We start from the raw sequence: 12,019 nt of genomic DNA on the forward strand, positions 1-12,019 counted from the left end.
TAGCTGCTAGAGTGCTCACTGGGATTTTTTTCTAATATAAATTATGAAAAATATTTATTTTTCCAAAATTCACTTATCACGTTTTTTTTTGGAATTTAAACAAGTTCGCCGCATTCCATGGCAAAGTCTATAAAAACTAGCAAGTTCGCTGTATTCTCTTTCAAATTTTTTTTTAAAATTTTTAAAATACATGTTTTTAATTCAGGTAAAAGAATATAGATCTACAAATAGTATATAAAAGTAAACAAAAATACATTGACAATAACTATGACTTTTTTAATGATTTTTTTTTAATTATAAATTAAGAAAACAAGCCATATTTAACCATGACAACCATTATTATTGTCTCTAAAAATACACAGGTACACTAGAATAAACCATATTTAACAAGGATTTTTTTAATTATAAATTAAAAAAATTAATTATTTCCCAAAACTAAAATACAACTTATTCATATGTACTATTGTGTACTCTTATGTACTCTTGTATAGAGTTCACTAATTTTTATAGAGTTAGCCGTGAGATGCCGCGAACTTGTCCAAATACACAGAAAACGTGCATTTCGGTAAATAAAGCTCAGAAATGGGTTTTGGAAAAATAAATATTTTTTTATAATTTATATTAGAAAAAAATCCTGCTCTTTTTTTATTTGGTTGTAATTTTTAAAATAATTCCGTTACGTAACTAATAAGGATTCTACTAAGTCATACTCACTATTGTTTATGGCGATGTTTAATGGAAGTATCTTTATGATATATCTAATGAAAGTATCTTTTTTATAGTTGTATTTAATATTTAATAAAAATATTTTTGTGGATGTATTTCTTGAATATGCCTTCTTACATACGTCTTCTAGTAAAAATATCTTTAATAAAATATAATAATTAATTATTATTGATAATAAATTGATAAATAATATATTGATATCCTATATTTTTTTTTTAAATGTCTCTATGAAAACATAAAAGTAGGATACATTTTATTGGCATATGTTTGTGTATTAAATATGTTGTATTGGTGAATTTACCAAATGGAATCTAAATAAAGTAGTGTGGAGTGATGCAGGGGATCGAAAAGTGTGGGAATGGTTTAATTTTAGGTGGCTTAGTGTGGATTTTGATGGAGAGAAACTTGTGGTTGACATAGAGGAACCGCTTTGGAACATCACTGGATTGAGGACAAGTGCATCCAACACCGCCCCATATGATGGCCACTCACCATAGTGGGATGTTCATTGTTGACTATTTTTGTTCTTAATTACATTGTGCTATTTTAAAGTTTTTTTATTCACTGACTCTTGTGCTGACAACTCACTCATGTCTCATGGATAGAGGTTTTAGTTTGTTGATACTCATCACAAAGTAAATTAAAGTGTACTGCCCAAGTTTCCACTTTATAACTTTGCTTCTGTATATGATGATCATATTGCATTGTAGTTTTTTCTAATGTGTTAGTGTGTTAATGGAGAATAGATGAAAGACAAGGAACAAAATGAAACATTTGAAAACTATTAATGGATAATTTAGATATATATACGGTATTTCAAGAGTATTCTCATTTATATTGATCTAAATTATTCATTAATAAAAACATATAAATAATATATATGAGAGTATTCTTGGAGTACTATATGTATATCTAAATCTATTTATCTATTTAATATACTAAAATTGAGTTTTTCTCCGACTAATAAAAAGGAAGTGTTGATTTCTCGTGAATTCATTTTTCTGCTAAAATGAATGCACTATTTTCTCTTCTAAGTTTATTTTATAAAAATATTTTTATTATAATTATATTATAATTAGCATTTAAATAATAATGCATAATTATACTAATTTAAGAAAATATCTTTATTATAGTTATATAAAATCAATATTTAGTGCATTATTAAACTACTTATCAATTGAAAATATTTTTAATCATTTTAATAATAATAATAATAATAATAATAATAATAATAATAATAATAATAATAATAATAATAACATGATATGATAATTATATGATAATGGTACCAGTTATTAATAACCAATTTATATTTTTCTAAATAAATTTATTTTAAAAAATATATTTATTATAATTATATTACAATATTACAATTAGTATTTAATGAATAATACATAATTATACTAATTTAAGAAAATATCTTTATTATAATTATATAAAATCAATATTTAATGCATTATCAAACTAATTATCAGTAAAAAATATTTTTAATCATTTTAATTATATTGATTTTAATTATATTGATACAATTCTAATTCTTATTCATTATCCAATGATTTTATTAATGACAAGTTGTTACCTTAATGGTGATCCATTTATGTTGATAATAATAATAATAATAATAATAATAATAATAATAATAATAATAATAATAATAATAAGGTATGATAATGATATGAAGTTGGTCCAGTTATTTTATTCATGGTAAAAAGCAATGATTCTAATCATGATATGATATGATAAAATCATATAATTTTAACAAAATAAATATATGATGTATAACTAACGTAAATAATACAAAATTTCTTTAATAATAATTAATTTACATATATTTTTTTAATAAAGCCTATATATAGAGTTTTTTTTGTGGTACATGAGCCTAGATCTGAGAGTCAACTCATTTTCTTTAAATTTATTATTCTTCTTTTACTACTTCATAGAATGTATTCTTCATTTTTCATCGAAATTGATCATTTTAAGGTACAATTTATAATTTTGTATAGTATTTTTTATATACTTATTTTATTATATTATTTTTTTGATAATTTAATTATTGTTCTTACTCCAACTTATTCTTTTCGTCTAATGTTCCAGTGCATGCAATTATCTTTTGCCATATTTACAATGCATCACATCCATGAAATACCTCATCGAGTTGTACTCACTGATTCGGGTTCTAACTATATGGATGTAAGCGTCCAAAGAAGAGGCAGTAAATTCTATTTTACCGAAGTTGGATCTACTCACATAGTATGACAAACATAATAGAATGTGAGTAAAATTAGTTTTCTTGGGAGGAGCTCGATTTTTTAAATTATTTTCGAAGTGGAGCACATAATAAGATTGAATTCCCTCAATTTAAATTCAATTTTGCTAAATTCGTGTCAAACTCGGATATGCAATTTCAACGATTAGTAATATATTTAAATTTTTGTATTTAAGTTTTTCGTTATTAAAATAATTTTATAACATATTGTAATTTTTTTCAGAAATTACCGGCCTTCTTTTGCATCAATGCAATGTCATTGAGGGGAATAAGGGTCAGTTTAATTTTTCGGTGTGGTAATTCTATACCTTGTCGTATTGCATGGATAATAGATAATGAAGTTTATTTAACAAGAGGATGGTCTGAATTTGCACGAATTCTAAATGTCCAAACTTATGATGTTTCAATTGGTTGTTGTTACGACTTACGAGAATGTCTCTAATCTATACGTGTCTAAGAACCAGAATAGATTAAATATTATTTAAGTAATTTAGTTCTAATATTGGTATTTAATTAAATTCGTTTTACATTAATTTAAATTTAAATTGTTGTCTCAATTTATATATTACGGCTATTTTTTTTGAATATGTTATTTTTAAATGTTTTAATATAAATTTTTTTTATATATTTACGTTTATTTTTTTCTTGAATATATGTATCACTTTTTTTTTTTTTTATATTTTAGATTAGTGATGCAATTCTTAATAAAAGTGTACTTAAAACAAAAAAGAAAAAAAAATTAAAATATCATTATTTAAAGAAAAAAGAAAATATACGTGAAAGAAAATAAAATAAAAAATTAAAATTGTTCTATTAAAAAAAATTGTATACAATTTACGTATGAATGGGGTTGAGATTGGAGGCTATATCTGGATATCAAAAATAAAAGCTTATTGCATATATTGTGGAATAATATTATATATATATATATATATATATATATATATATAAGAAACTAATTATAACAAAAATATTTAATATATGTGATTTAAATATTTTTATGTATAATTAATATATATGTATGTATAAATAAGGAAATATTTAAAATTATTTAACAAAATTAATATATACGTATACATAAATAAAGAAATTACTGTAATTTATGAAGATTACACATAAATTTTTTTTCTTTCAAATGAATTTATTCTAATTATATTATAATTAGTTCATGAATAATGTATAATTATATTATTTTAAAAAAATATTTTTATTATAATTATATCAAATCAATATTTAATGCATTATTAAACTAATTATCAATCATTAATATTTTTATTCATTCTAATTATATTAATTGATATAGTTCTAATTCTCATTCATGTGCAATAATTTTATTAGTAGATAGTTGTATTCACAATAATTCATGCTATAATTCTCACCCATAATAATAATAATAATAATATTGTATGGACACAAGATTAATTAGTTAATAAAATAAATTTTAATTATTATGTTTTATTTTTTACTCATATTTTTATTCATTAGTTATTTTACTTTTTATATTTACAGTAAATATTTAATGTAAAAAAAATAATATTGATTGTTATCTATTTTATTTATTTAGATTTATAATTAAATTTGATATAATTATAGCAAGTATTTATAATTAATAGTAACATGATACTATAACTTTAAGTTGTATAATATAATAAAAAAGAACGTAGCAATTTATATTTGTTTCCTACATAGCAATAATATTATATATATTTATATATCTCTTCTTTTAGCTCTTTCCTAACAATATTGGTACATAATTAATGTAGATATATAACATATATACCGAACAATTATCTCCATTGAATTAATCATAAAGATTAATAAAAGATAATAACATAATTTTTATTTAATTATAGCAAGTATCTCTATTAAAAATTAAAATCGCTCTATTAAAAAAAATTATATACAGTTTACGTATGAATGGGGCTAGGATTGGAGACTATATATATATATATATATATATATATATCGATATCAAACATAAAAATTTATTGCACGCATTGTAAAATAAAATATATATATATATAAAATAATTATAACAAAAAAACATTTAATATATGTGATTTAAATATTTTTATGTATAATTAATATATATGTATGTATAAATAAGAAAATATTTAGAATTATTTAAAAAAATTAATACATACGTATACATAAATAAAGAAATTACTGTAATTTATGAAGATTACACATGAATTTTTTTTAAAATGAATTTATTTTAATTATATTACAATTAGCTCATGAATAATGTATAATTATATTATTTTATGAATCAATATCTTTATTATAATTATATCAAATCAATATTTAATGTATTATTACAATTAGCTCATTCTAATAATGGTTCGTTAATTATATAGTTCTTTATCTTCTACTTTAATTAGTGGATGATAATAATAATAATAATAATAATAATAATAATAATAATAATAATAATAATAATAATAATAATAATAATAATAATAATAATAATAATAATAATATATGGACACAAGATTAATTAGTTAAAAATTAAATTTTAATTATTATGTTTTATTTTTTACTCATATTTTTATTCATTAGTTATTTTATTTTTTATATTTACAGTAAATATTGAATATAAAAAAACATAATATTGATTGTTATCTATTTTATTTATTTAGAGTTATAATTAATTTTGATATAATTGTAGCAAGTATCTATAATTAATAATAACATGATACTATAACTTTAAGTTATATAATATAATAAAAAAGAACGTAGCAATTTATATCTGTTTCTTATAGAGCAACAATATTATATATATTTATATATCTCTTTTTTTAGTTCTTTCTTAAAAATATTAGCACATAATTAATGTAGATAACATATATACTGAGCAAATATCTCCATTGAATTAATCATAAAGGTTAATAAAAGATAATGGCATAATTTTTACCTAATTGTAGCAAGTATCTCCATTAAAAATATTGGCTAATTATTACCGTGTACAATAAGTGTGTGTATATATATATATAAGGAGTAATAGTGAATTGTAACAATTATTTATCATCTAAAAAATTTGTACCTCAAACATAGTTCTTTTTCTGTTTATTATTTTTCATACTTAATGGCCTACGATTCTATCAACAGTATTACCTATGGTAGATTATGTAATGAAAAAGTTTGGAAAATAAAGGCAAGAGTAATATAACGAGTAAAGATGGTCTGCGAGTGCTGTTGCAAAATCACAGACACTTGAAAGTAGGGGTGTGCATGGTCCGGGCCAGCCCGGGCCCGTACACTTTAGGGGCTAATTTGGTGTGATTTCACCATATCTAGGGCCGGGTAAGGGTCTCAAAAATAGACTCGGTCATTATTTCGGGTCGAGTCCGGGCCATGCTCGGATCATCCGAACTCGGCCCAGTGGCCCGGTCATCATTCACAATTAATATTTTGTGTTATTAGTGATGGATGATGGCTATTCTTATGTGAAATTTAAGTATTGTAAACCTTAATATTTTGTGTTATTAGTTATTATAAGACTATAAGTTAATATTTTATATTTAAAATGCATAAGATTTTAGACTAATATATAATATTGTGTTATTTGTATTGATTTAAATATTTGGTGTTATTAGACAATATTAGTATTGATTATGGTTATGCTTTAATTTTAGAGAAGAGTTGGTTCTTGTTATATTTTTCTAAGTGAATTTTACTATGTCAAATAATGGTTGGAGTCTTGAAAATTTGGATATTTTCACATGCTAACTTATAAGAAGGTATCAAAGTAATGTAATGTTAACGGCCCGGTTTTCACCCGGTTTTCACCCGGTATAATAGTGGCCCGAAAGTGTATAGGTTTCATTGGGTTTAGGGTCGGGTTCGGGTCTAATAAATATATCCGGTATATATTTCGGGTTGGGTCTGTGTCACATCAAACTCGATTTATCCAACCCATGCACATCCCTACTTGAAAGATAACTGCATGATGAATGTGATATATAGAGAAGTTTTTTAGAGCTTATAATTAAAAGGTAATAACGAAATCTCTTAATTAATTTTATTAATTTATTAAAATTTATTATTATCAATTTAAAAAATTAACAAATTCTAGGTGCTAATGGGTAATGGATTCTTATTGTACATTTATAGTTTGAGAATATTAGAATTATCATAAAAATCCGTATTATTTTATTCTCCTGATAAACAATTTTATAATTACGTTAATCATATAATTTTGTATACTAATATTGATACAGTATTATTTCAGGTATATATTTTGTAGGCATCAAATAATAGTGTTGAATTGTTATTTAATAGGTTTAAATTATTTATTGTTTATTGGAGAACTTTTTGCATTAGAATTCTCTAATAATTTATTGTTCATTTTCACGCTGATTTTAATATGTTCTTACACATATAACAATTTATTGGTAAATTTAGGTATTACTAAATTATTTATGGTCACATTCAATATATATGTCTGATTTATTTAAAAAAATAAATTACTAAAATCGGTTAATAACTATTTTAGACTTAATATAATTAACACTAAATTAAAAAAAAATAATGCATAACTCATTACTTTTTTATTAGTCAAATTATTATAATTCAAATTAATTTTAACAAAACAACTTAAAATTATAATTTCAATTTTATCACGTACATGACACAAGTAATTACACTTGTTATCCATTAATAAAAACACACAGGTAATATATATAAACTGAAAATGTATTTTTTGAGGTTAATTAGTCAAATTTCTTCTTTAACTAGATTTATAAAGAAAGTGGCTTCCATTTGGTTTGGTTTATATCTAGCATTTTAACTTATATACTTACATGCATATCTTTATACTGGACATTTTGAATTCCATCTTAATACAACAGTTCTCTTTACACAAATTTTTACTAAAAATATATTATATGTATTATGTTTGTGTGCATTTTTTACTTTTTGTGAAATGTATACAATAAAAATATTACAGTAGAAAAATAATATAATCATTATTTATCTACTTTTATTATTATCCAACTTATCTTTATATATATATATATAGGCTCAAATATGTTTTGTGTAGCCTCCACCTTATTTAATCGATTTATTAGTCCATCACGGAATCTTATAATAGGCGAGGCCTCCTAGTGATATAGATTCTTATAAAAATCTCTGATACCAATCTTTATCCTGATTTGATTTCTCACTAATCTCCCATGAATCATTAAGGCGGCGTCAATCCAATTGCTTCTCCTTCTAGCCAAGGCTAAATTATGAAAATATATAATGTTTTTGTCCATTTTCTTTACATGTCGAATCGTAACATCTGCTTCCAATGTAACTCTTTTCTGACATACCATTTTTCACAAAAGCTTACTAGAATATTTTTTTTTTCTCGCTTCCATAATTCCATCATATACCCCATTGCTAACTATATCATCTACTTTCTTTATCTCCTCCTCAAACTTCTTAATCCTCATGTCCATGTCGCCAAAATTCTTCTTATGCCATTTATCCAATTGAATCGTCATACCCTTCAACTTGTCAGTGAATTGTACATCTCATAATCTCCTCTATTCCTCCTTTACCATCCTCAAGAAGCCCTCATGAGTGAACCAAGAATTCCAACTCCGAAATGATCTCGGCCCCTTCCCATCGTTGTGATATCTACAATCATTGGACAATGGTCTGACAATCCTCTTGGCCCTTCTCTTAGCCTTGTCTCTGAAACTTTTCTATCCACTCTAAGCTAACAAGAACTTCATCAATGCGACTACATAATTAGCCCCTGAACCATGTGAACATACGATTATTTAGTGCTAGGTTCACTAGATCTATATTCTGAATCCATGTTTTAAACTTTGTTGCAGACGCTGTCATTATAGTAGCTCATTTCCTTTCTTTCACTTGAATAACCTTGCTAACATCCCCCAGATAACAAAAAGGTACTTGACATACTCTAGATAAGAAGCTCAGTTCTTCCCACACAATAAACTTTTCTTCCCTTACATGTGCACCATACAGCAAATAGAAAGCACAACTAAATTTTTTTTATCAACACTCCATCAATGCACGATCATCTCTCCCTTTTATAAAGTTTCTCATCCTAAACATTGTTTCATCCCACATCAATAACAAACTACCAGAAACACCTTCTAATCCCACAAATTCCCAGCTTGCTGCTTTATTCCTCCAAAATTTACGCTACATCAAATTTAGTCACTACTTCCTTAAGGTTTCTATCAATTCTAACTTATTTAATTTATATTTTCTCATAAAATTATTCATCATACTCAATTTTCCAACTCCCCCCAATCCCCTAACATTCCAAGACCTACAAATCGTTTTAAATCATTATCACACACTTTTTTTTTTTCGATTTTTCGGTCAACTTCTTCTTGCCTTCTCCTTCTGTTTTACTTGACTTTTTTTTGTGCAATTTTTTCATTTTGTGCTTGAAGTATAACCATAATGTCATCTTTCTCGTTATATTGAATAGCTCCAGATTCCATTGCTAAATCCTAAGCCTCCCTATTTTCCTTCATGTCTTCATCATGTTTATTTTCCAAAGCTTCAGTTTTAGCTTCACTCACCTCATCTGTTCTTGCATCCCCACAGCTTCACCATGCTCCAACTTCGATGCTTCCAATAGCATTGGTACACCATTTGCATTTGAAACCTCTTCTTTTATTTCCTTTTCCATAGCACTTTTTCTCTTACAAAGCAACCTTCACAGGTTGCAGGTTGCTTTTGCATATCCATCAATCTTCATTGTATTGTTACTATCTCCTATACTAGTCCATTTTCAATTTAATCAAATTCTTATTTTGAATACCCATGCTTATTTCATCCTCCATCATGCCACCACCCCATTCTCCCACATTGCTAGCAACATCATCATCGTGGCCATCATACCCAGCAACATATCCTGCTCCATGTAGTTCTGCCACCATCACTCTGCCTACCCGCTTTGTTTGCGTCGCTCCAGAACAGCTTCCAAAACTCGCTCCTCCATCAGGTCTTTGTCCACAACACCACAGGAACGCACACGAGAACCAGTGTCCCTCGTTGTGTACGCTGCTATTCTTCCATTAGTGAGCACTGCAACGATCGATAATGAGCTTCGATAGCTGCCCATCGCCAACAGTGTCGTGGCTCGCATCATCTCCCTCACCCTTCTCAGTCGCATGTGCGTGCAGCCTCCATTCTTTATCGTTTGTATGTTGAAACCATCCCCCTCTCCGAGGTGTGGCTTCCTTTACTCGATCGGCCTCTACTATCAATAGTTATGCTTTCGCCGCCGTGGAGTTGCGCTCATCACTGCAAGTCCTCTCCCTTATCGCACAGCTTTGTGGTCTCACCATGTGATTCTGCCGCCCCATGGGTTTCCCAACATGCTCCACTTCAAGTCCAACATTAATTTCAGCATTTGAGCCTTTTGTTGTTGACCCAATAGACTCTCCTTAACTTTATTTATTTTAATATATATGACCATCAATACTATTGTTTTGCACAACTTCATTCGGCTACATAGCACCCAAACTCCTTTTATTGTTGCTTGTTACTTCTAACTCAGCTACCACATGATTTCTATCATAATTCCATGATAATGTTCTATCCAAATTAGCATTTGCGCTATTAGTAGGAGATCCCACTAAATCAGCCTTCTTTATAATTGAATTGATTGTCTAAATTGTCGTGTGTGCCGTTTTCTGATTTGAAAATTCTTTCCTCCATTCATTCAAATTTTCATGGTGAATTATAACTCTATCTTTCCATTGTTCTTCCTTCATAGCCGTCTGCACCACTATCTCAATCACTACATCCATCCCAATAACATCGGTTTGCTTCCATTATCACCATCTTCACTTTTATCTTGCCTAGTCGCATATCCTCCTCTTATCATGACCCCACTATTTCTTTCCATATCATCCATAATCACATAACACACTGAGCCATATACCTCGCTTCCAGCTTCTCACTATAGTGATGTGTATCCATTCGTTAATGATATTAAATACACATGTCTTTGTCCAACACTAAATAACATACATGATTTTGTTGTTTCGTCACACTTCACCACCTCACTTCACTGTCCACCAATCGTTCGAAATGTATATTCTGAAGTAAAACTCTAAGGTAACGTTTGTTTTGAGGTATTGAGACAGAGACTGAGAGATTGAGATTCAGTATCATGTTTGTTGGTTCAGAGACTGGTATTAAAATTTCTGTCTTTGTCCCCAAAATTTCAGTATTTCAGTACCGTCAAAAAGTGGAGACACAGGGGACTAAAATTTTTAAAGATAGATACTAAAACTTTAATAACATTTTATATCTAAAATACTTTTATTTCAATTAATTAATTTCAATTTTACCCTTTGTACAAGTTAAATTAGGATTTCATTCTTGTTTCAATTTCTGTTTCCTACTTTACACCAAATAGAATATTAAGATTTATTTCAATCTCTGTCTCTTAGTCTCTGTCTCTCCGTCTCAGTCTTTTTGTTTCTGTCTCTCCAACAAACACTACATAAATATCTTTGTTTTCTTAAAATGAAGAACACCAAAATATATTAATTTAATATTTTAAAATATAATATTTCTGTTAATATCTCAATTCTATTTTTTATAAAAAAAATTCTAATTTTTATATACAATCTCATGTATTAGATATTAATTTATTTGAATCCCCTAAAAAGTTTAGGAAATATTTGCTCTTGACTTAACTTGAAAAACTAAATTGAAATATTCATTTCCAATATAATGTACATAAAAAAGTAATCTTTAGAGTAAAAAAAAGATTAATTGAAAGGTAGCTTTTTCTCAATTATTTTAATCAAGATTTTATGGATTTTTTTAAAAATATTGTAAGAGTAAATGCCCTTTTCGATCCCTAACTATTTGTTCAATGGATTTTTCATCCCCTAAGAAATCTAAACACCCAAATCGGTCCCTATCTACTTTGATATATGTACGTTCTAGTCTCTGGTTAGGCATTTACTCAAAGTAGAAAGGAACTGGAACATACATATATCAAAGTAGATAGAGACCGATTTAGGTGTTGAAATT

The sequence above is a fragment of the Arachis ipaensis genome, chromosome B1 (genome assembly GCF_059453495.1).
Source record: "Arachis ipaensis isolate K30076 ecotype BB chromosome B1, ASM5945349v1, whole genome shotgun sequence".
Lineage (NCBI taxonomy): Eukaryota > Viridiplantae > Streptophyta > Magnoliopsida > Fabales > Fabaceae > Arachis > Arachis ipaensis.